The sequence below is a fragment of the Tamandua tetradactyla genome, chromosome X (genome assembly GCF_023851605.1).
Source record: "Tamandua tetradactyla isolate mTamTet1 chromosome X, mTamTet1.pri, whole genome shotgun sequence".
NCBI classification, from domain to species: Eukaryota; Metazoa; Chordata; class Mammalia; order Pilosa; family Myrmecophagidae; genus Tamandua; species Tamandua tetradactyla.
In genome coordinates, this window is record NC_135353.1 from 19,120,104 (window position 1) to 19,145,218 (window position 25,115).

The following is a 25,115-nucleotide window of genomic DNA, read 5'->3' on the forward strand; positions in this document are numbered from 1 at the left end:
AAGTAGTGTAACTGACAAGTAAATATGGTTATTATACAGTTCAGTATTAGGATGTAAAATGGACAGTGAGAGCATTGTCAAGTTTTCAGAAATTTTATACAGTTTCCAATTATGAATAACATTTTAACCAAGCAAGTTCAGCTAATAGAAAATTTCATTATTGTAATACTTCTAAAACCACTTTTTAAGTGTAATATGTTAAACTGTTTTAGCACCTCACTTTTACAACGTGAGGAAACAAATCCTTTGTAATGGTTTTCCTTTAAGAGTGAGAAGACCTGTCTTCTGAAATAAAAGGTGGTAAGGTTACATAAATATTAAAAAGGATATTATTTTGATATGATATAAAATTTTATCTTTTAGGCAGAGTACTCAGATGGTTAAGAAACTTTTTAAAACCTTTCGTTAAGAGTAGACTAACAGAATAGCACTATGACAGAATTCATTTTTATAAACTATAACTTCTGGCAGTCTGCAGTGACTACAAACAAAACTTACTTTTTAAAAACTTTCCACAATTTTCCATATCCATCTAGAGCTTTCAGTAAGAAATTGACTACAAAACTCATTTTTTTAAACTTTGCAATTTTTTATATTTACTCAGCAATAACTACAACAAATACAATTCACAATTTACTTTTGTATTAGGAATCTGTTAGTTTATTAAGTTAATGCCTTGCAAGACTGAGCTTTGAGGCCGTTGGAGGTCAGTAAGGTCTGCTGCTGAAGCGTTTTTAAACATATGGGGATTATTTCAAATCTCTTGGGGCAGCACTCTTTAAGTGAGCTGGGCAGGAATTTTGTCCTTAAGGTTTTTTTTTTGCCATTTAAAATAAATAGGGAAAACTCAGCTTTCCTCAGGGTCTTTACATTTATTCCTAACAAGGCTTGGAACCTAAGACTATTTTTCTTTGTCTTGATCAAGCTCCTGGCCTTGCTCCTGGCATACCCTTCCCTGCCATGTACTCCACCCTAGCTGAGTTCACCCCTGCTCTGTGGAACAATGAGAGAAGTGACAGAAAAGTGACTGGGACTGCAGTTCCAGGATGCAAGTGACCAGAGAGTGTCCACTATGTAAGGGGTCGTAAACACAAAAACAGAGAAATTGGGATGGAGCAAACAGGATGAGTATGCTTGGTCATAACCCCACCAGAGGCAAGCAGCAGTATGCAGGAAAATGCAGCTCCTAGAGGAGCAGAGTGCCCCTGCACTCCAGCTTATCCCCACAGCTAGCTTGGGAGATCTTCCGTTATTGCTCCATAGCTGGGAGTTCCTGTGGGGAACCTGGAAGCCATCAGACTTTCTTTCACTGCAGGCAGAGAACATACAGCCAGTGCAAAGTACCTGCCCCTGACCCCAGATACAGGCTTCTGTCAACACCTGCTTTTTGGCAGACACAGCGGGGGCTCTCAGCGCTCAGGTATACATGGATGGCGAGGTGGGGATGAGGAAGTGAGCCAAGCTAGATGTCAGGGATTTCTGGGTTGGCTATGGGCAGAAGTTGAAATACCCTGTCCCACAGTCCAAGGTTATTCAAAGCGGGAGTCTGGAGGCTGCAAGACCCATCAGGCCCACAAGCAGAGTTTCTACTGAGGTGCACACTGTCCACCATCCAGCCCCAGGGTTGGCAGCTTTCAGTGCACACTGTTACCAGCAGCCCTGGCTGGAATTGCATTGGGTCTCCATCTGGCTCAGCTTGTTCCTGCAGTCAAGGAGAAGTGGGCCTGAGGGAGAGAGGTGGCCCAAGAGTATAATCTTCTGAAAGTCCAGTTTGGCAGACTGCCTGTCTGCATAGCTTCTAAAAGATCTTCAAGTAGAGTTGCATCCCCTGCTTGAGGTCTGGGCCTTGGCTTGGTTGGGAATTACTGACAAACCAATTGGAAAAGGAGACCTTCAGCACAAACCCAAGCAAATATAAAACCTTAGACAACTGAAGGAAATGAACTTTCAAAATAACCTTATCAAGATAATGCAATCCTCAAAGGCAACAGAAAATCATAAAACCATGAAGTTGCAGGCAGATATGGCCCAGCCAAATGGCCAAATTAAAACACTTGAGGAGACACAGAATTTGGAAGAACTAATCAAAGATGTTCATACAATTCTCCTTAATAAATTCAGTGGGTTGGCTAATGACAAAGGATAAAGAGGAATTTGAAGGAATGAATAGAAAAATAGCAGATCTTGCAGAGATGAAAGATACTGTAGACCAAATTTAAAATACGCTAGAGACACACAACAGCACATTTTAAGAGGCAGAAGAAAGAATAAGCAATTTAGAGGACAGGACAATGGAATTCAAGCACAAAAAGGAACAAATGGCAAGAAAGATAGAGACATTTTAATTGGATCTCAGGGAAATGATGGACAACAGGAAGCGCACAAATATAAGAATCATCAGTGTCCCAGAAGGAGAAGAAAAGAGTAAAGTGCTATGAAGGTTAGTTGAAGAAATACTGGGGAAAATGTCCCAACCCTTATAAATGACATAAGTATGCAAATCAAAGAAGCCCAACAACCCCCAAATGGAATAAATCCAAATAGGCCTACTCCAAGACCCTTGGTAATCAGACTGTCAAATGTTGATGAGATGCAGAAAATCCTGAAAGCGGCGAGAGAAAAGTGACTCACCACTTACAAGAGAAACCACGAAATACTGAGTTTGGACTACTCAGCAAGCACCATCGGAGTGAGGAGGCAATGGTATGATATATTTAAGGTCCTGAAAGATAAAGACTTCCAGCCAAGAATTCCTTATCCTGCAAAGTTGTTCCTCAAAAGACAGGGAGAGATTAAAATTTTCAGATGAGTAAAGACTGAGAGAATTTGTCAGAAGAAATACTACAAGAAATATTAAATGGAGTTTACAAGAAATACTAAAGGGAGTTCTGTCAGCTGAAAAAAAAGGCAGGTGAGGGAGGTCTGGAAGAGGGTACAAAATTGAAGAGGATTAGTAAGGGTAACTTATAGTCTAAAAAGGGATAGAGGGAAAAGAATATGTAGATCTGACAAATTAAAACCAAAGGACAAGATGGTAATATCAGTAATTGCCATTACAGTAATAATTTTGAGTGTTAGTAGACTAAGCTCACCAATTAAAAGAAAGACTGGCTGGATGGATTAAAAACATGATCCATCTGTATGCTGCTTACAAGAGACTCATCTTAGATCCAAGGATACAAATAGATTGAAAGTGAAAGAATGGAATGAGATGTTCTATGTAAGCTGTAACCAAAAGAGAGCAGGAGTGGCTATATTAATATCAGGCAAAATAGACTTTAAACGAAAAGATGTTATAAGAGACAAGGAAGGACACTGCCTATTAATAAAAGAGACAATTCACCAAGAAGAAATGTCATAAATGTTTATGCTCCCAATGAAGGAGCTCCAAAGTATGAAGCAAACATTGGCAAAACTGAAGTGAGCAATAGACTTTCAGCAATACCAGTGTGAGTCTTCAACACACCACTCTCCTCTATGGATAGAACAACCATACAGAGTATCAACAAGGAAATAGAGAACTTAAACACTATGATGAATGAATTAGACCTAACAGACATCTATAGATCATTACATTCCTAAAACACCAGGATATATATTCTTCTCTAGTGTTTATGGAACATTCTCCAGAATAGATCATATTCTGGGACACAAAATAAGTGTTTATAAATTTAATAAGATTGAAATTAATCAAAGCACTTTCTCTGACAACAATGAAATGAAGCTGGAAATACATAATCACTAAAGAACCAGAGCTTTCACAAATACATGGAGATTAAACAATACATTTTAAAATAATCACTGGGTCAAAGAAGAAATTGCTAGAGAAGTCATAAATACCTAGAGACAAAGAAAATGGGAATACAATATATCAGAACTTATGGGATGTGGCAAATGCAGTGCTCAGTGGGAAATGTATTGTCCTAAATGCCTATATTTAAAAAAAAAAAACAGGAAGAGCAAACATTGAGGGCTTAACTGCTCACCTGGAGGAACTGGAGAAAGAACAGCAAACTAACCCCAAAGCAAGCCAAAGAAGAGAAATAACAAAGATTTTTTAGAGAACAAAAAAACAATAGAAAGAATCAGTAAAACCAAAAATTGGTTCTTGCTGAGAAAATCAATGAAATTGATGGACCCCTAGCTAATGTGAAAAAGAAAAGAAGAGAGGATGCGAATAAACAAAATCAGAAATGAGTGGGGGGGCGGTTACCAAGGACCCTGAAGAAATAAAAAAAATCTTAAGAGAATATTATGAACAACTATATCCCAATAAACTAGACAACTTAGATGAAGTGGACAAATTCATAGAGACACATGAAATACCTATACTGACTTGAGAAGACTTCAACAAACTAATCACAAGTAAAGAGATTCAGACAGTCATCAGAAATCTTCCAACAAAGAAAGGCCCAGGCTGGATTGCTTGACGGGGGAATTTTATCAAACATTACAAGAAGAACTAATACCAAATCCTTCTCAAACTCTTATAAAAAAATGTGGTAAAAGGAGCACTACCTGTATTAGTCAGGGTCCTCTAGAGAAACAGAACTGACAGGAGATATCTGAAAATATGAGATTTATAAAAGTGTCTCATGCAACCTTGGGAATGCAAGAGTAGAGAATCCATACAGCAGGCTGTGAAACTGGCAACTCCCATGAAGGGTCTCTAAGAACTCCACAAGAGAGGCTCATTGGCTGAAAAAGAAACAAAAATTTTCTCTTCTCTCTTAAAAATCTTTAACTGATTAGATCAAATCCAGCTGATTGGGTGATTTCATTTGTGGGAGAAACACCCTTAGTTGATAGTAGATGTAATCAGCCAAACTGCAATCAACTGACTGATGATTTAATAAAGCAGCCTTCTTGTTTATCAACAGGCCACAAAATATATTGAACTAACGGTTAGGCCACTGCTTGCCTGACCAGACAACTGGGCACCATCACTGGGCCAAGTTGACACTAGAACCTACCTATCACACTACCTGTGCTGGTTCGAAGCTATTATGTACCCAGAAAGCCATGTCTTTTAATCCTCATCCAATATTGCGAGGTGGAATGTTTTTGATTGTTTCCATGGAGATGTGACCCACCCAGGTATGGGTGGTAACTTTTGATTAGATGGTTTTCGTGGAGATGTGTCCCAACCCATTCAAGGTGGGGTTGCTTACTGGAACCCTTTAATAGGGAATCATTTTGGAAAAAGCTTTAGAGCCATCAGAACTAACAGAGCCCATGCAGCCAGAGACCTTTGGAGCAGAAGGAAAATGCCCCCGGGGAAGCCTTATGAAATGAGGAGAGAAAGATAGCAGATGTTGCTAAGTGCCCTCCCAGCTGAGAGAGAAACTGTGAACATCATCGGCCTTCTTGAACCAAGATATCTTTCCCTGGATGCCTTAGTTTGGACATTTTCATGGCCTTAGAACTGTAAACTTGCCACTTAATATATTCCCCCTTTTTAAAAGTTGTTCTGTTTCTGGTGTATCACATTCTGGCAGCTTACAAACTAAAACACTGCCTAGCTCATTCTATGAAGCTAACATCACTCTAATATCAAAACCTGTTAAAGTGTCTACAAGAAAGTAAAACTAAAGACCAATCTTCCTAATGAACATAGATGGAAAAATTTCAACGAAATCCAGCAACACATTAAAAGAATTGCACACCATGACCAAGTGGGGTTTGTACCAGGAATGCAAGGGTGGTTCAACACAAGAAAATCGGTCCATGTAATACAGCACATTAACAAATTGAGAGGGAAAAATCACACATTCATCTCAATCATTGCTGAAAAAGTATTTCACAAAATTCAGTCTCCTTTTCTCATAAGAACACTTCAAAAGGTAGGAATTGAAGGAAACTTTCTCAATATGATAATGGACATATATGAAAAACCCATAGCCACATCATACTTAATGATGAGAGGTTGAAAGCATTTCCCCCAAGATCAGGAATGAGACAAGGATGCCACTGTCACCACTGTTATTCAACATTGTACTAGAAGTTCTAGCTAGAGCAATCTGGCAGGAAAAAGAAAGAAAATGTATCCAAATTGAAAAAGAAGAAGTAAAACTTTCATTATTTGTAGACGACATGATAGTATACTTGGAAAATCCTGAGAAATGTATGACAAAGCTACTTGGACTAATAAACAAATCCAGCAAAGTGGTGGTATACAAGATTAATGTACAAAACTCAGTAATGTTTCTATACACAAGTAATAACCTGAGGAGAAAAAGTGAAGGAAAAAATTCCTTTCACTAAAAGAATCAGGTGTCTAGGAATAAACTTAGTCAGGGATGTAAAGGACCTGGACAAAGAAGAGTACAAAACATTGCTAAAAGAAATAAAAAAAAATCAAAATAGGTGGAAAGACATTCTGTGCTCATGAATAGGAAAGTTAAATATAGTTAAGGTGTCAGGTCTATCCAAACTAATCTACAGATTCAATGCAGTACCAGTCAAAATTCCAACAGCCTACTTTGAAGATTTGCAAAAGCTGTTTATCAAATTTATTTGAAGGGAAAGAGACTTCAAATAGCTAAAAATAATCTAAAAAAGAAGACTGCAATGGGAAGAATAACACTTCCTGATTTTAAAGCTTAAAAGTCACAGTGGTCAAAGCAGCATGATACTGGCACCAAGATACAAATATTGACCAGTGGAATTGAATTGAGAGTGTGGAGGTAGACCACCAAATTTTGGGTCAGTTGATCTTCAACAAAACCCCCAAATTCACTGATCTGGGATAGAATGGTCTTTTCCATAAATGGGCATGAGATAACTGGATATCAATAGCTGAAAGAATGAAAGAGGATCCCATCCGTACATTACACCTTATACAAAAATTAACTCAAAGTGGATAAAAGACCTAAATATAAGAGCTAGTACCATAAAACTCCTAGAAGATAATATGAGGAAACATCTTCAAGACCAATTATAGGAGGTATCTCCTTAAACTTTTACACCCAAAGCACAAACAACGAAAGAAAAAATAGATAAATGGGAACTCCTCAGAATCAAATTCTGTGCTTCAAAAGACCCGGAAACGTGAAGAGGCAGCCAAATCGATGGGAGAAAATATTTGGAAACCACATATTGGATAATGGTTTGATATCCTGTATATATAAAGAAATCATACATCTGAACAACAAAAGAACAGAGAACCCAATTATACAATGGTCAAAAGGTATGAATAGACATTTCTCTGAAGAGCAAATACAAATGGCTGAAAAGCATATGAAAAGATGATCATCTTCATTAGCTATAAGGGAAATGCAAATCAAGACTACAAATGACATACCTCCTCACACTTATAAGAATGACTGTTATTAAACAAACAGCTATCTACAAATGTTGGAGAAGATGTGGAGGAATTGGAACCCTTATTCATGGCTGGTGGGAATGTATAATGGTATAACTGCTATGGAAGACAGTTTGGCAATTCCTCAGAAAACTAAATATCAAGTTGCCCTATAACCTGGCAATACCACCAGTCGGTATGTACCCAGAAAAGTTGAAAGCAGTGACATGAACAGACATTTGCACCCTGATGTTCATAGTGGCATTATTCACAGTTGTCTAAAGATGGAAAAAATCCAAGTGCCCATCAACAGATGAGTGGGTAAACAAAATGTGGCATGTATATACAACGGAATATCATGCAGCAGGAAGATGAAGTATATGACAACATGTGTGAACCTTGAGGACATAATGCTGAGTGAAATAAGTCAGACACAAAACTATAGATCCTGTATGATTTTACTATTATGACCCTGATAAAGTAAACTCAGAGGCTTATAATGTAGAATATAGGGCATCTAGAAGTACACAGAAGCTAGCGATGGGTGAATGGTTACCTAATGAAGTTGAACTTAAATATAAGGGAGTAGATAAAAGTGATGGTCGTCCATCGGTGGGTTTATAAATAATAAATTGTCATATTGAAGGTGAATATGATTGAAAGGGGTTGTATAGGGCCATGTATCCCACCTATTAACACTACAAATATAAATAAGTTCTTGCATGAACTCCCTCAAAGGTATGACTCTTGTGCAAAGAGTCAATAATAGAGGGTTACAGGGACAAAACTAGTATTGTTTATTTAGACCTAGAGTTAATGGGAAGACATCAACAGTATGACAGCAGTTCCAGGGGTAAATAATTTGGGGGGGGCAGGACAAGAGTTAAGGGGAGGTTTAGATTTTCTATTTGGTGAGGGTTTGTTTATCAGTTATTTTTCTCTTTGGAACAATGAAAATTGTCTAAAAGTGAGAGGATGATGATTGTACAACTAAGCTAGAATACTGTGATACATGGATTGCTTATTTTGGATGCTATGCATGATGCTGAGTGTATGGAGGTGGCTGAAGGGTACATTGACCGAGAAACAGAAAGGCAAACTATGGTGTATGCATATGATGGGATATTGTGTGGCTACAAATGGTAACGAAGTTGTGAGGCATGCAACAAGGTGAATGAACTTTGGGAACATTATGTGGTGCAAAATAAGCCAGAAAAAAATAATAAATATTGTATGGTGTGTTTTAAAAAATACTTACAAGAAAATTGGTACCCAGATTGTAAGCTCCTATAGCAATCACATTTATTCTGGAGTTGTAAATGTTATTTCTAGATTCTGAGATGCTCTGCTATATGAGTATATCCTGATATTTCCCTGGAATCTTGGATACCTGTTTGACACCTAAGACTAGAGTTAGAGTTCTGAAGATCTGAAAATTGGCATTGCTATGTCCAACAACTGTTAAAAAAAACCTGAAAAGGAGATTAGGATTCTATTAGAGTTAAGAATGTAGCTGATTTGTTTGGGACTAAGATAAATCAGAATACAGGGCAAAAGATGATATTGTCTGTATTTTAGAGCTTCACTACTATATGAGACCAAAGGAAGAGAAGTTTATTTTGTCCAAAACCTAAATTTTCTATAGCACACAATCTAATTCAACCTGCTTGGATAGCTCATTTAAACAATGGAAACATGTGGAGCCCAGAATGGGACCAAGGGCTTGTGATTCTATGTAACTTAATATGATACTCGATACTTCCTAGAGTTTGTTGGGTAGATAATTAAAAAGTATTGGAAAAGTCCCTGAGGGACTGGATAAAAAATATGTAATTAATAAACTTCCCTACCTGGGAAACCCCTGATACTCTCTCAAACATTAGGGACTCCACAAGTCAATAGGCCAAGCCCCTGATCTTGAGGCTTGCTCTTATGAAAATTATTTCTATAGTGAAGAAGCTGTGTCCATCTTTAATTATGCAAAAGAGATACTTCTAGAAAATCTCTTTTGTTGCTCAGATACGGCCTCTGTCTTTCCAAGTCCAACTCTTCAAAGGAAAATCATTACCCTCCCCCATATGTGGGACATGACATCCAGGGGTGAAAATCTCCTTGGCCATGTTGGACATGACTCCCAGGGATGAGCATGCCCCTGGAACCCTGAGATTGACTTTAACTTCCTGGACAAAAGTGGAGAAAGAAATGTAACAAAAGAAGGTATCAGTGGCTAAGAGAGTTAAAATAGAGTTGAGAGGCTATTCTGGAGGCTACTCTTATGTGAACCTCTACTAGATATTACTGTTCACCGCAACCAATACCATTCCTGTTAACTCTAAAGAACATGTAGGACTCTGAGATGCTACCAAAGTTTCACAGACTAAGTTTATACTCCAGAAACCTATAACTTCCAGATGGTCCCTAGGCCAGATAAGTCCTGAAATCCAGAGAGGACAACCTCTCTAAAAATATCAACTAGTTCCATTCCCCTAACCCAAACTGTCCATACCCCTTTCCAACATAAAAATTTTAGAATGGGCATGGCCCAAATATCCTGAAAGATTGGGAGAAGGATCAAAGGAGAAGGAAGAATTATAAAAGAGAAGATTTAACAGATGAGTTTGACTGGTGAATTATTATACTGATATTTCTTTTAGACTCCAATGTCTTGGAGCAACTAGACGAGAAAACCTGAAATTGTAGAACTGTAATCCTTACCAAATTTTGAAAGCTATTGTATAACTGCTTGTTAAAATGTACTTTGAAATGTTTTGCTTTTTTTGGTATAGATGTTATATTTCCCAATAAATAATGTTAAAAAAGTAAACAGGTAGTAAGAGTCAGGGCAAAAAGGGATACAAAAAATGCATTTAAGAAAATTTAGGACCAAGGCCGGGCAGCAATGGCTGATTTGCAGAGTTTTGCCAGCCATGCTGAAAACCTGGGTTTGTTTGCCGGTGCCTGCCCATGTTAAAAAAAAAAAAAATTTAAGGCCAATAACCAGGACATGGGAGTAGCAGTTATGTTTTTTAAGGAAGTTTTTGTACTTGGCTGGTGGTTTTTTACTCTCCTATTTAAAGGGATTTTGCTTTCGATGGTATTTCAGTTTGCTAAATGCTGCCAGCATGCAGTACACCAAAAATGGACTGGCTTTTTAAAGTGGATTTATTTAGTTACAAATTTACAGTCCTTCAGAGGAAATGCAGCTGGATTTCTGTGTCACATGGGAATGCACATGGTGAAGTCTGCTTGCCTTTCCACCTTGCTTCTGGGTTAAACCAGCTTTCCCTGGGGTTATTTCTTTCTGCATCTCCAAACCTCTAGATCTGAGCCAGCTCTAAGCTCTGAGTTGATGTGTGCTGGGCTGCTGAGTCCTCTTCTGACTTCTCTCTTAGGCCTCCAGCTAATTAAATTAAACATCACTCGTTGCTGAAGGCATTCCCGTTAGCCAACAGCAGATGTTATCAACCATTGATGAATTTTACATGCTGATGATTTAAGTCCACAGCAACAGAACAACTGGGTACCATCACTTGACCAAGTTGACATTTGAACCTACTACAGATGGGAAAGGTCACTTCAGGCTTGATCTGAGTGTTGCTCTCAGCAGGCTTGCCCTAGGATGCCTTCATCCCATAGAGATGGATTTATTTGCTTAAGGATTTTTGCAGGGGGGATGCTAAGAGGCCTCAGACCTAGTAGGGGCCTCGGGGCAAACAAGGAGTGAACACTAGCTGGGGTTTACTCATCTTACAGTGTCCCCCAAGGAGTGAAAATCTCTCCCTAGAAGGGGGTGGGGGTATTTAGGAACAATGAGAAATTGATGGGACACTATAGAATGTCCTTTAGCCTACGAAGTAGAGGAATAGTGAAGATTTTAGTTTTGGCTTTACCGTTAACTCCCGTAAGTAGTGAAGTCCAAGTGGAGGTTGGCACAGAGTGGCAGTTTAGGACAGAGTGACTCCAGTGTTAATTAAGAAATTAATTAATTAAGAAATTAATTACCTGCCATGTCGAGTGTCACCTGATGCTCCTTCAAGTTGGTCAGATGTGAAGTCAGCAGAGCCACACCCAGCTTTGGGCACCCTCAGTCTTCTCTACTTGCTATGAGCATGGTGCTAGGGGTTGTCCTGCCACCCCTTTGGGAGACAGAACAGTCTCTGGGATTGAAGCTCATGTTGATGGCACCTGCAGCATGGCCCCAGTGGGTCCTGAGGTTGGGGTTGTTTTGAGGTTTTTGGCACCTTCTTTGCCAGTGGCCTTTATTTTTACACGGCAAACTTATTTCTTAATAAATGCAGTTTGTTAAAATTCTATTAAAACTTGGGATGGGGAAAGTAAAATATAATCAGAGTATCATGATAGGAAAAAGTTTGAGATCTGGGACCTGGGGGACTTCTGGAAGGAGGCAGTGGGAGAAACTTCATTTTCTGAAGGGAAAAATCTCCCTAACCGCCCCAACCTTCCCTCTTACCTGCTAATCCTACCAGAAACTACCAGAAAATCTGAAATAAAAGGCTTCAAATTCATTAGTCATGCTCTCTCCAAATATAAAAACAGTTACAGTTCAACTTAACACAGAAACTTGTGTGCAAAGTTATGGGAAACAGAGACATCATATAAAAAGTTAGGTTAAAGATGACTTTGTTTTTCGTATGTATTGTTTTGATTTGAGGGTGTGGCTCTTCCTCAGTCATTGGAACTCAGCAAAGAAATGGTTATCTTGATGAAATATCAACACTGAGCCACAGTAAAAACTGACATGTTCTAAAAATTAAAAAAACATAATTACCAAAAAAAATCTGTCACTTCTTCCTCCCTCCACATTTTGCTTTTTTAAGCTCATGGTTTTTATTTCTTTTTCTTAAAGTTCTTGAACTTTAAACTTTCCCAGGCTTCACCTGGGAGGACAGAACACTAGGGCTCTGCTATCTGCCCAAAGTAGATATCCGCACAATTCTTCACCGGTACATGAGGGTAGAAGGTTTCACCCTCTAAGGCTTCCTTCTGAATTTGGAAGGCAATGCCCATCTACTTCCCATTCTGGTAAAGGAAAACTCCATATCATTCCCACATTCAAATTCTGAAAAGCAGCCAATCACATCATTTTCTGGAAACTTATCTCTGTAGTTTCCAAACTACTTCCTCCCAGTGCCTCCGTAGCCACAGGAGAAATCCTCTTCCCCTAGTTGAGTGCTGCAGGAGACTAGAGACCAGCTAATGTGGACCATGTGGGGGTCAGGCTCCACATATGGATGGTACTTCATAGAGACTTCCTCATTGATCTTCGTCTTAAAGTACACATAGCCCCTTCTGACCCCATAGCTGGCACCAGCTCCTGATCACAGATATGCAAAGCCCTCAATTGTGAGTGGGTAGCCACTACTCTTGTCTCTGGCAACCTTGAAGTGGAGATCACAGTTATATGTGTCAGTGGCAGTGAGGGTGTCGTCAGAGTCATCTTCATCCTCTTCAACAGGAAATTGAAGAGAGCAGCATCCCCCCTGCCCTGTTGGTGCTCAAAGTACCCCATCCCTGGTTTTCTTCATAAGGCCTCTAGCAACTCTGGAATTGCTGACTGTCTGGCTTGGGTTGAGATGCATTGGAGGAAAGTAAGCTAGTGGGTGCTTCTTGTTTCATCTCTGTCTTCCCTTCTGCTGGGTGATAGGCCTGCTGCTGCTGCTGTTCCACTTCTAGTGGTCTCCTCTCATAGCCTGACTTGTTCTCTTGCTTGATGACCTGGGTTTTGTAGAATTGGTTCTGCCTGATAATATTATCCGTGGCATGTGGGCCCTGGAGGTTCCAGTCCAGACTGCCAGTGGCCTTTTGACTTACAATTGAAGCAAAGTCCTTGAGCCTTGGAGCCATCATGATTTGGATGACCACAAGAGGACAGGGTGCTGTTAACAGCAACTGCAATGAGCTGAGCCTGTTCTCTGATCTTTTGCTTACCTCTCTTTGTCTTCTACTTTTCCTTGGCCTTGTTTTGATTGTTAAAGACAGAAAAGGCAGTTTTTGGTAGATTAGTAGTGGGAGTATGAGGGTCCATGGAAAGCTGTTACAGCTTTCTCTGAATGTCAGGGGCAGACTGGCTGATGAGATGGGTGCCCAATAAAATCTGACATTCTTTGGAATCTGGGCTTATATTAGTAACTTTTTAAGGCTTCTGCTAACCTCTCCTGGAACAGAGCCGGGTTTTCTTCTTTCTCCTGAGTGATTTCCCTTAGCTTATTACAGTTAACTGGCCTGCTGGCACATTTTTTTCATGCCTTTTAAAAAACGGGTGTTTTTCCTTTAATGGAAATTGAGACATGGGCATAATACAAGCTACAAGTCCCTTTCAGGTCCTTGTCTTGATAGAGAGATATAAATATCTGGCCATAGGGGATTTTTGACTATTTTCCCCATCTTTTAGACTTGACAATGGTATTCTGATTGAGAGTCCCATTGGAGGGCTATGATTCCCCATCTTTTAGCTTATTTTGAGAAGAGAAGCTTTGTATTTGGTCACAATGGGTTTTAATAGAGAAGGAATTATTTCCACTATTTCTCCCTCTTACAAAAGAGATGTAATTGTATGACAATTATAGTTGACTATAACTGTAAGATTGTTATAGCTCACTGTCCTATTTGTGGGCCAATGTTGGCCATCCTCCAGGTGATATTGCAGCTAGGCAGTATTGCAGTAGACTAGGGGCATTACCATTTTTAAGGAAAAGAGAGGAAAAAGGAAGATTTCCCTGCCAGTGCCTCCTGACCCAGGTTCTGCCATTCTGAGCGCTGGTCCCCTGGGCCCATTGGATCAGGTTCCCTATCCCCAGGCATTCCCAGGGTCCTCTAAGACTCATGAGGTGGATGATCATTCTGAAGTTGCTGAGCTGACCCACTCACCTTCTTGTGTATCTGTGCTCTTAACCGTCTGCCTAGAGTACTGCCTAAGAGAATAGGAAGGATTTGCTATAAACAAAGAAACTTAGGGAGGGCATCTCCTGGGTACCAGCAAAGATATTGGGCTCCTTGTAAGGATGTAGCTTAGTATGCTTTTTAGGCAATCATAGGGGTCTAGGTATGGACATATTGTAGGACAGGGCTAAGATTGAAACCCCCTCCATCCCTTACAGTGCAGATCTTTTTCAAGAAAGTGAACATGCTGGGACTCGAGATGTAGTAGCAGAAGAGATGGAAAGACCTGTAGAGAAAAAGTGAGAAGCCAGTCTTTAGAGTGATGCTGCAAGTAAGCAGAGAGCCAGAGTGCCTGTGTGCTTGAGGGGTTTACTGGCTTTCACAGGTATTGTTTACTCTAATTAGGATAGCCAGGGCTTTTGCTTACTCTGCAAATCTCACTTCTGGTTTTTAGGGAAAGACATTCCCATTGGAAAATACCCAGTTCCCTTGGGCCTAAATCACTACCTTCTCTTGCAATACTTGTGTAATGAGTTTTTATTTGCTGTTTTATTTGCTTTATTTTATTATGAGTTTTATTTGCTTTGTGGAAAGGGACTGTGTTTGTTCACTGTGTAACTGAGAGATCATAGGTTTGCAATAATATCAGTTTTATCAGTAAACTAGTGCTTCCGAGAGAGGTTATGGCCAAGATTGGTGGGTCACATTCCCCAAGAAGTGATAATTAAAGCCACTGAGCAGATGAAATCGTGGAATGGGGCAGTGTATAATAAAATAGTAGAGGACTAAAGTTAAAAGCATAAGCTCACTTCTACAGAGGATGAAAGAAGACAGGAAAGGAGAAAAAGCAATGGTCTCTGACATTGGTCAGAGAGGTGGAAAGAGAACAATTATAGTGTTGAATCATGAAAACTAAGGAAGGGGAGAATTTCAAGTAAGGGAGTGACAGATAATAGTGCCAAATGCCTCAGGTAATTTGAGTAGCACAGAGACTGGGTGGTTTTGCAGTTAGGATGTCCTGGAAGTCTTACATGGCCTATGAGAAAGCACTTTTAGTAGTGGTAAGTAGTAAGAAGATGGGGAAGCCAGCTTACAGAATGTTGATGAGTAAGTGGAAATGGGGGAAGTGGAAGCTATGGGTGTCTCCTTGAATTCAAACATGTCTAAGGAGTGGTACAGGCTTACTGTCTCAGAGTCACCTCTGGGGAGCCCATAAAAATATGGATTCCCAGGCTTTGGTCCAGGAATCATGTTCTGATCCATTATGTCTGGCATGGGGCCTCAGCATCTGTCCTCTTAAAAAGCATTCCAGCTGTGTTTTATGCCCAGGCAGATGTGAGAACCACTGGCTAGGCTATTATTTGAAAAAATAGAGTAGTAAAGTGGAAGAAAGAGGAAGCACATTGTATTAGTCAGAAAAGGCAATATTGCAGTAACAAATAGCCCCCCAAATCTCAGTGATATAGTACAACAAAAGTTGATTTCTTACTTATACTGTACAGTCATCATAGGTCATGGGAGAGCTCGCTGTTTGACGGAGGCTGATAGATGCTTCAACCTTATTGTAGCTGTACCAACTGGAATGTGTGGCCTCTTCAGTTGCTGCTTTTGGAAAAAAGAAGTGCATGGACGTTTCACACTTGCTCTTTTAAGCTTCTACCCCCCAAATGACACGTTTCTTCCACTCACAGTTTGTTGGCCAGAACTAGTCACTACCTAACTGCATGGAAGCTGAAAAGTGTAAATTCCCATATACCTAGGAGGAGAGGAGAATAGGATAGTGGCGAAGACAAGTCAAGTCTGCTTGAAAAGTTGCACAGGAGCAGGAAATTGAACTGAGCATGTGTGTAGGCTTAGAGAAAGGTGCCAGAGAAAGAGGAATTTGAGAAGGGAAAGGAGGAAAGTGAGAAAAGGGAGACTCAATAGAGTGAAGTCCTAGAAGAGGGGTGGGTACAGAAACACTAGGTAGAGTGGGCTTATCCTTGGATAGGACTGGATGCATTTCTTACATTAAAAGTGAAATGGGAAAAAGAGAGGGTGAAGCCTCCATGAGATTTTTGTGGTACAAAAAAAAAAAATACAAAATGATCATCATCACTCTTAGCATTATTATTCTGAGACTTGACCTGTCCTTCCTTTCTCCTTTCCAGATTTCTGTTTACAGTTCTTTCATATGAGAGTTCAGACATTTCCAGCACTTCCAAAATTAACCCAAGGCGATTAGTCAACAGGACTGAATTAGCAGGGCATTCAAGAGTCAATTGCATCCCTCCCATCTTAAAGGAAAAGTTCAGAGTAGAAGCAAAGTATATACTGCAGGCCACCCTACTGGGTTAGGGAAAATGGTAATGCTCTTGCTTTCATTGTACTCCCAAGTCAGAATCCCAAGAAAATAGATTCTAGGTCTGTGAGGCACTTTGAGGTAGGACCATACTAGACAAAGTAAAATAAATAAAAATGTTTTTCTCTTTTTAAAAGCCCACATCAGAGGCTGGTTTCCCCCTACTCACCGGAAGTTAGCTTCTATCCTTACGAATAGCCTAGTTCCCTCACCTTGCAGTTTAGATGTCTTTCCCCTTGTTTTGTCCTTTGTGGACATAGAGAACAAATATATGTTAATATATGCTCATATTTGTAAATAACATTATTATATTTCCCAGTCTTAATTTCAAATTTAAAAAATATTTTTGCTTTCCTACAAATGTATCAAAGGGCTAATTTGTGCCACTCATTAAGGTTATACAATTACTATTTTAATAAATCAGGCCTTGCTTTCAAGTAACTCAGTCTCTCTCAAAGTTGGAAGAGGAGGGGAGGGAGAGAGAGCACAATATTTGGGGCATACAATTAAAATACAAGATAGGCCGGTTAAATATGATCTGGCAACACTAGCCCCTGGGGGATATTCTCCAGCCCTCTCTTATACCTGTGGTTCAGGTATACCCAAGCTGCTAGCACAGCTTCTTCTCTTTCCCTCTCCAGCTCATTTCCCTCCAACCTCCCCAAATCCTTTTCATTTCTTATGGAGAACAATATAGCTGTTAGGCCAGCTTCAGCCCAGACTATTTAGCCTCTTCCCAGGGGGTTCATCTTTATAATGAAATATGATCTTTGTCCTAGACGAAACAGTTCTCTCCCAGAGAGAAATTCTACAGCCAGCTCAGAATATTATTCTTGTTCCTCAATATAGTTACATAGCCTGAGACTGAGCAACATTCTTGAGGGAGGGCTGATCCGTTATAATTAAAAGAACTAGCCCCAAATTCCTTTAACAAGTAGACAAATGATCATGATAACCTTTTATTGGGAAGATAATGCTACTCACATATTTTCAACCTGGCATTTGAATCATAGAGCCCAGAATATTAAGAGTAGGAGAGATTATTTTAGAGAGTCTCCAATCTATACTTCTCCTTCCTCAATTTGCAGATGGAAGAACTGAAGCAGAGAGGGGCTGTGACTAGCTCAAGGTCACAGGTCACATAGTGAATTCATGGTAGAATTTAGGCTTCCCCTAGATTTGTTATGCCTGAATGTCTTGGGAAATGCAAATGATGTGGCAGAATTCACATTTTTCAAAGCACGCCTGCCTTCCCCTTTAGTTGTGATTCTGTCTGGTGGTTACTGTATATTGTGCCCAGGTGAAGGTAGGATTCCCAGCTCATTCCTGGTTCTTCTTCTGTGGCAGAATCCTAAGGGGTGGGAGCAGCAGGGGATCTTTACTGGACCTCAGTGGCCTAGGCAGCAGTCAGTGCAGGCCTCCTTCTGTTTACCACCTTGGTTCTGCCAAGGAGTTGCATTTACCCATGATGGTTTCCATATGCAAAACAAAATGAAGGAGTTCCACAAAGCAATGAAGAGGAAACACTCAGCTCTCTCTGAGCTGAAGGGTCGATGTCATATTACTGTCAAAGTATGGCAAGTGTAATTTTATGGCAAAAATGATTTCTTGTTGGTGTGCAGTGGTGCAGACATTGCTAGCCTTCTCCCTCAGCCCTTCTCCTTGGGGCCAGCACTCAAGGGCCAGTCTTGCTGAGAGTGTTTTCCTTTTTGCCGCTTTTGTTATCTCTTAAGTTTGTGGCCTCAGTAAATGTTAAACACTCTTTCCTGACCTTTCTAAATTAGACCCTGCTGCTAAAGGGAGCCCATCGCATACTGCAAAAAGGCTCTTCCCTCTGATGAAGACTTGGAAATTTTCCAGACTCTTCTTTTAACCTCCCTCTGCTGGTGAAAAAAATCCAAAACAAAGCAAAACTCTTAGACATTCTGTTCAGAAGCTGAAAATGTTCAGGGGAGGGACTTTGAGTCTTGCAGTAACAAAATGCCTTCACTTATGCAAAGTTCATGATTTTGCCTTATAAATGCAGAAAGAGAAGTGAATGTTTTTTTCCATCAGGCATTGCAGTCTGATCATTACCTGGCTGCTGTGTAGAAGGAATCTAAGTTCTCTTTCACAGTTTATTTATTTATAACATATTTCATAAATATTGTGAAGTAAAATTATCCACAGACTGAAAGACTGGCACAGCCTTGTGTCCAGTTTTTGTTGATTATGACACGTGCTTTTGACTGTTGGAATTACAATGAACTGGAAAAATGACATGTAATAGTCCATTTCTGGCCGACCTTTTCTCCCTTTTGTAACCAAAGTTCTGCTGACGCCAGAGTCAGCCGAACCCCACTTCAGGTTCAGGGATCTTGTTATGAGAAAGAATTCAGGGTGAGAGAGAGCCAGTAACAGTAACTGGCTAAGTTTATTGAAAGGTTAGTACAGGAAAGGGATTAGCGTGGCGTGCTCAAGAGCGAGACACACACGGAGTGGTGTGGGTTAGTTTGTTTTATAGGGAGATTTTGCAGCAGTGATTTTCCATTTCGACCTTTGAACACCAGGTGTCTTCTCTGTTTCAGGAGGAGATAACTATCAGTGCTTGTGGAGCTCTGTCACGTACTGAAAAATTTGTTTTGGAGCAGATGTTTAACAATCTTTATGACCCCAGGCTTTTTGTTATTAACTAAAAGTCTACTTTGGGCCCATGATTTTACAAGTTATATGATTTCGGGGAAATTCTTGACCTATGAAGCTTGGAGCTGTGCGTTAACTCCTTTGGAGCTGGATAGGAATGAGGGACCACAATCTTGAGGCCCTATTCTGTCCTGCCTCACTTCTGTTGTCTGCTTTTCATTAGTTGTAGGATATGAAAATTAGATATGTATGCTTCTTACAACTGTGTCCAAAATAAGAATTAAGACTATAAGAGTGAGTTCTGGCATAGAGTAAGTATAAACTCTCAGTAACAGTGTAGCAAACACGAAAGGGGTAATGCAATATATTTTCTGTAGCGCCTCTACTTTGTGAAGTTATTTTGCCTTCTCTGATGAATTTTCTTCTTTCTATTGAATTTTAGGCAACTTCTTCCAGAGGTATATAGCCTCTGGATAAGTTAGATATTAATATGGTTTTTGTAATTCCTGGGCTTTGGAGTAGGGAGGAAAAGAATGAAAAAGTATGGGATATTATTGTAGAAAACAATATTTTCTATTTTTTAAATGTGTGATCCTTTCCAGGAACTCAGCTCTACAGTACAGAGCCATAATTTATGAAAGCTCCTTTGCTGAGGAATGGCATTGGGAAATTCTTTGAAATTGTTAGGTACTTTGTAAATGTTGACTATCTAGCTTATTTGTTGATTTGGGACCATTGTCCTATTTGCCACCATTATTATACATTCCACCCATTTTTTGAAATGCCCGTGCTAATGCTGAGGGTTATACAGAAATGATTAAAGCACAATACTGCCCTCAAGTTGCTGGCAGCCTAATAGGGAAAATAAGCCAAGGACACCAGCAGTGCTGCTGGGAAGCAGTAGGTGAAAGCCTCTAGTCTGGGGGCTCTGTGTATAACACATGACCTTAAACTTCATGTGTACCAGTTTATTCATCTATAAAATAAGTGTTAGGGAAATCACAGACACCCATACTGGCCCATCCCCTAGCCCTAGCCTACCCCCATTTCCTTTCCTATTCCTCACACATATTTTGGTCTGTTTCCATTTGGCAACTGGGGGAGATGTTAGGTCCAACATATCTTAAATATATCTGAGCATACCTTAAACCCAGGAACCTGGAACAGTGCTTCTCAGAGCAGGGCCCCCTACCCCTGAGCTTTATAAATACCTCATCCTCAGCCAGTACTCGTGTCTCTCCCCTCCTATGCAAAGTGGCTATCCATGGAGCAGTTTGGCCTCCCCAGGAGACTGGCCACAATGGGATCTCTTCCCCTATTGATTTCAGTCATATAAGCACAGACTCTTGTTGCTCTGATTTACCCATCATGACTTGATATTTCTGGCAAGATCTCTATTCTGTAATGTTGACTTCGAGACCCATATCATAGTATCTTTCCCAGTTATCGGGTGGCCTGCAGTGCCAGCTCTCTGAGTCTCTCTCCAGGAACCTGGAAGCATTTCTAATGACTCTGCAAGTGAGAGGTACTAGATTATCCTTTATTCTGACTCAGAACAGGGCCCTGTCTGTTGAATTGGAGACTTAACACTTCTACGTTATCCATTTTATGTAATCAGAGTTCACAGAGTGATAGTGCTGGCCACCTCCTAGTAGCTGTGTGAGCATCACCTCCTGTCCCCGTTAGAACATTTGTTTTAAATAAAACCTTCAGTCTTACTTGTTAATAGTATTATCATTCATGTAGTCAATAACACTGACTGGCAATGTACTCATTGTTAATTTTTATCGCAAGTGATAGCTCAGGGCTATACTAAAAGTAATTATGATTATTTCCTAGTTAATGTACATGTGGGAAGTATAACTTAGCTTTGTTACCCAGAGGACTGCTGCACATCAGCACTCAAGCCATTAAGAATTTGGTTTATGTTATGGCTGTTAAGGAGAGTTGCAAGTTAGTGCCAGGGCTTTATTTAGCTGCCTTTTGGGTTGCAGCCTAATATGTCTTTCTTCACTCAACAGCCACCTAAGTTACTACTTGTGGTTTATCTCATTAAACTTGTGACAGAAAATGAGGGTTTCATTTTACCATTTCATATGCTAGACATTGAAATAGAATGTGGTAGAAAGAAAAGCTTTTTTTTTTTTTTTTTTTACATCTACGGCTGTTACTATGGTATGCTCAGTATGGGAACTGAAATGATGAAATGTTTTACTAACACTGTGCTACTGTCAGAAGTGGATGTTTCATTTCTTGGTGAGTTCTAGAAGGTTCTGATACTGTGCTGATTTGAATCTATTATGTACCCCAGAAAAGCCATGTCATTTTATTATTTATTTATTTATTTATTTATTTTTTTTACATGGGCAGACACTGGGAACCGAACCCGGGTCCTCTGGCATGGCAAGCAAGCATTCTTGCCTGCTGAGCCACCGTGGCCCGCCTGCCATGTCATTTTAATCCAATCTTGTGGGGGCAGACCTACTGTTGGGTAGGACCTTATGAATAGGTTGTTTGCATGGAGATGTAACCCACCCAATTTAAGATAGTCTTAATCCTCTTTACTGGAGGCCTTTATGAAAGAACACAGAGAACTCAGAGCTCAGAGATGTTTGGAGACAGAATGAGAAAGAGAAATGCTCTGGAGGCTCTAAGAGAAGACTGGTAACACACTGACAGCTTAGAGAGGTATCACGGGAGGAGCAAGCAAGGACCCATAGAAGCTCAGAGAGAAAGCCACTGGAATCAGAAGTTGAAAGCAACACAGCCCAGTAGTGATAGACCATCAGCTGTGCCTTCCATGTGACAGAGGAACCTCAGATGCCATTGGCCCTTCCTCAAAGTCAAGGTATCTTTCTCTGGATTCCTTAATTTGAACATTTTCAAATTAAGAACTGTAAATTCGTAACTTACAACTGTAAACTTGTAACTTAATAAATTCCCTTTGTAAAAATCAACCCATTTCTGGTATATTGCATTCCAGCAGCTTTACCAAAGCAAAACAGATACTATGTCTCTTCAACTCACTCTCCATTTTCATTACTGAAAATTGCTTGACTAACCAGTCTTATCTGAATTTGTCCTTATCAGTTAATCAGTCCAGTCATTTTCAGCTGAAATATCTTTGCTTTTCTGTATGTGTACATAGGATTTTTTAAAAAACACTTTTTATTGTAAAATATATATACAAGAAAGCCATACATTTAAAAGTAGTTATGGAACAGATTTCAGAGTTTGGTATGGTGTTCTAGTTTGCTAGCTGCCGGAATGCAATATACCAGAAACAGAATAGCTTTAAAAAAGGGGAATTTAATAAGTTGTTAGTTTACAGTTCTAAGGCCTAGATAATGTCCCAGTTAAAGCAAGTCTATAGAAATGTCCAATCAAAGGCATCCATGGAAAGATACCTTGGTTCAAGAAGGCCGATGAAGTTCAGGGTTTCTCTCTCAAGTGAGAAGGTACATGGCAAACATAATCAGGGCTTCTCTCTCTCTCATCTGGAAGGGCACATGGCAAACATGGCATCATCTGCTAGGTTTCTCTCTTGGCTTCCTGTTTCATGAAGCTTCCCAGGAGGCATTTTCCTTCTTCATCTCCAAAGGTCACTGGTTAATGTACTCTCTGCTTCTTGTGGCTATGTTGTTCTTCTCTGCTCTCTGCGAATCTCCTGGCTTTCTCTCTTGTCATTCTCTTTTATAGTATTCCAGTAAACTAATCAAGACCCACCCAAATGGGCGGAGACATGCCTCCACCTAATCCAGTTTAGCGACCAGTCTTGATTAAATCACATCTCCAGGGGGATGATCTAATTAGTTTCAAACATACAATTCTGAATAGGGATTAGAAGAAATGGCTGCCTTTACAAAATGGGATTAGGATTAAACCATGGCTTTTCTAGGGTACATGCATCATTTCAAACCAGCGCAGTATGGGTTACTGTTTCACGATTTGAGGTATTCCCTTTTAGCTGCTCCAAGACACTGGACACTAAAAGAAATATCACTAAAATGATTTAGCAGTCATACTCATTTGCTAAATCTTATCTTCTCTGTTGTAAATTATCCTTTTATCAATCTTTATAAGTGTTTGAGCTCTGCCCATTGTAACTTTTTCATGGTGGAGAGAGCTGTTGATAATGTGGGATGGGGGATGGAACTAGTTGATGTTCTTGGAGAGGCTGTCCTCTCTGAGTTTCAGGACTTATCTGGCTTAGGAACCCTTCTAGAGGTTGTAAGTTTCTGGAAAGTAATCTTTCCAGAAACTTTTGTAGAATCTCAGATAGAGACCTAGGTGTTCTTTTAAGATCAGCAGATATGATGTTGTATTGGGGTTTGGAAAATCATGGTGATTAGCAATATCTATCTGAAGCTTGTGTAAGCATAGCCTCCCGAATAGCCTCTCGACTCTATTTGAACTCTCTTAGTCAATGATACCTTATTTTGTTACATTTCTTTTCCCACTTTTGGTCAGAAAGTTATTGTCGATCCCATGGTGTCAGGGCCAGGTTCATATCCCACGTTGCCAGGGAGAATTTCACCCCTGAGATTCATATCCCACGTTGCCAGGGAGAATTTCACCCCTGGAGGTCATATCCTATGTAGAGGGGAGGGGAATGATTTTCCTTGCTGAGTTGGGCTGAGAGAGAGATAGGCTACATCTGAGCAACAAAAGAATTTCTTTCGAAGTGACTCTTAGGCATAATTATAGGTAAGCTTAGCATCTCTTCTACAGAAATAAGCTTCACAAGAGCAAGCCTCAAGGTCAAGGGCTTGGCTTATTGACTGGAGAGTCCCTAATGTTTGAGACAGTATCAGGGGTTTCCTGGTGGTAAAGCTTAATAATCCCATATTTTTTCTCCCATCTCTCAAGGGACTTTGCCAATACTTTTTAATTAACTGCCTATTATACTCTGGGATGTATCTGGGTATTACCTTAAACTATACAGATTATAATTAGAAACATTCCAGATGTCCTTCAACAAATAAAATGATTAAACAAATGGTGCTACATCCATAACATAGAAAACTACTCAGTAATAAAAAGGAACTCATTCATATACATAATCTCTAGGGATTTATCCTGATTTTTAAAAAGTCAATCTCAAAAGGTTACATACTGCATGTTTCCATTTATACACCATTCTCGAATTGGCAATATGATATGCCATATGATAACTGCATTTTAGTTTTATAAGGGTGGCTGAGCCATTTTATATACCTGCCAACAATATATGGGTGACCCAATGTTTGTGTATCCTCATCAGATTATGAGCCCTCATTCCCATTCTAGGCTCCATATATTGTGTACATAGGATTTTTATGAGCAAATTCCAAAAGTGATTTAACAACTTCTACTGCCATTCCTTTATTTTAATTAAACTTTTACTTTTGAGACAATTGTAGATACACATGCAGTTGTAGCAAATAATACAAACTGTAACACTTTCCCCAGTGTGTTATCTTGCAAAATTATATGACAGTATCACAAGGATATTGGTATTGATACAGGTCAACAAACATACTGAACAGTTATATCCCCACGAAAGGGTCTTCATGTTACCCTTTATAACCACTTCTTTTCTTCACTTCTATCATATTGCCAATTCGAGAATGGTGTATAAATGGAAACATGCAGTATGTAACCTTTTGAGATTGACTTTTTAAAAATCAGGATAAATCCCTAGAGATTATGTATATGAATGAGTTCCTTTTTATTACTGAGTAGTTTTCTATGTTATGGATGTAGCACCATTTGTTTAATCATTTTATTTGTTGAAGGACATCTGGAATGTTTCTAATTTTTCTATGATGAATAAAGGAGCTATGAACAATCATTTACAAGTTTTTGTGTGAACATAAGCTTTTATTTTTCTGAAATAAGTGCCGAAGAGTACAATAATTATGCCATATGATAACTGCATTTTAGTTTTATAAGGGTGGCTGAGCCATT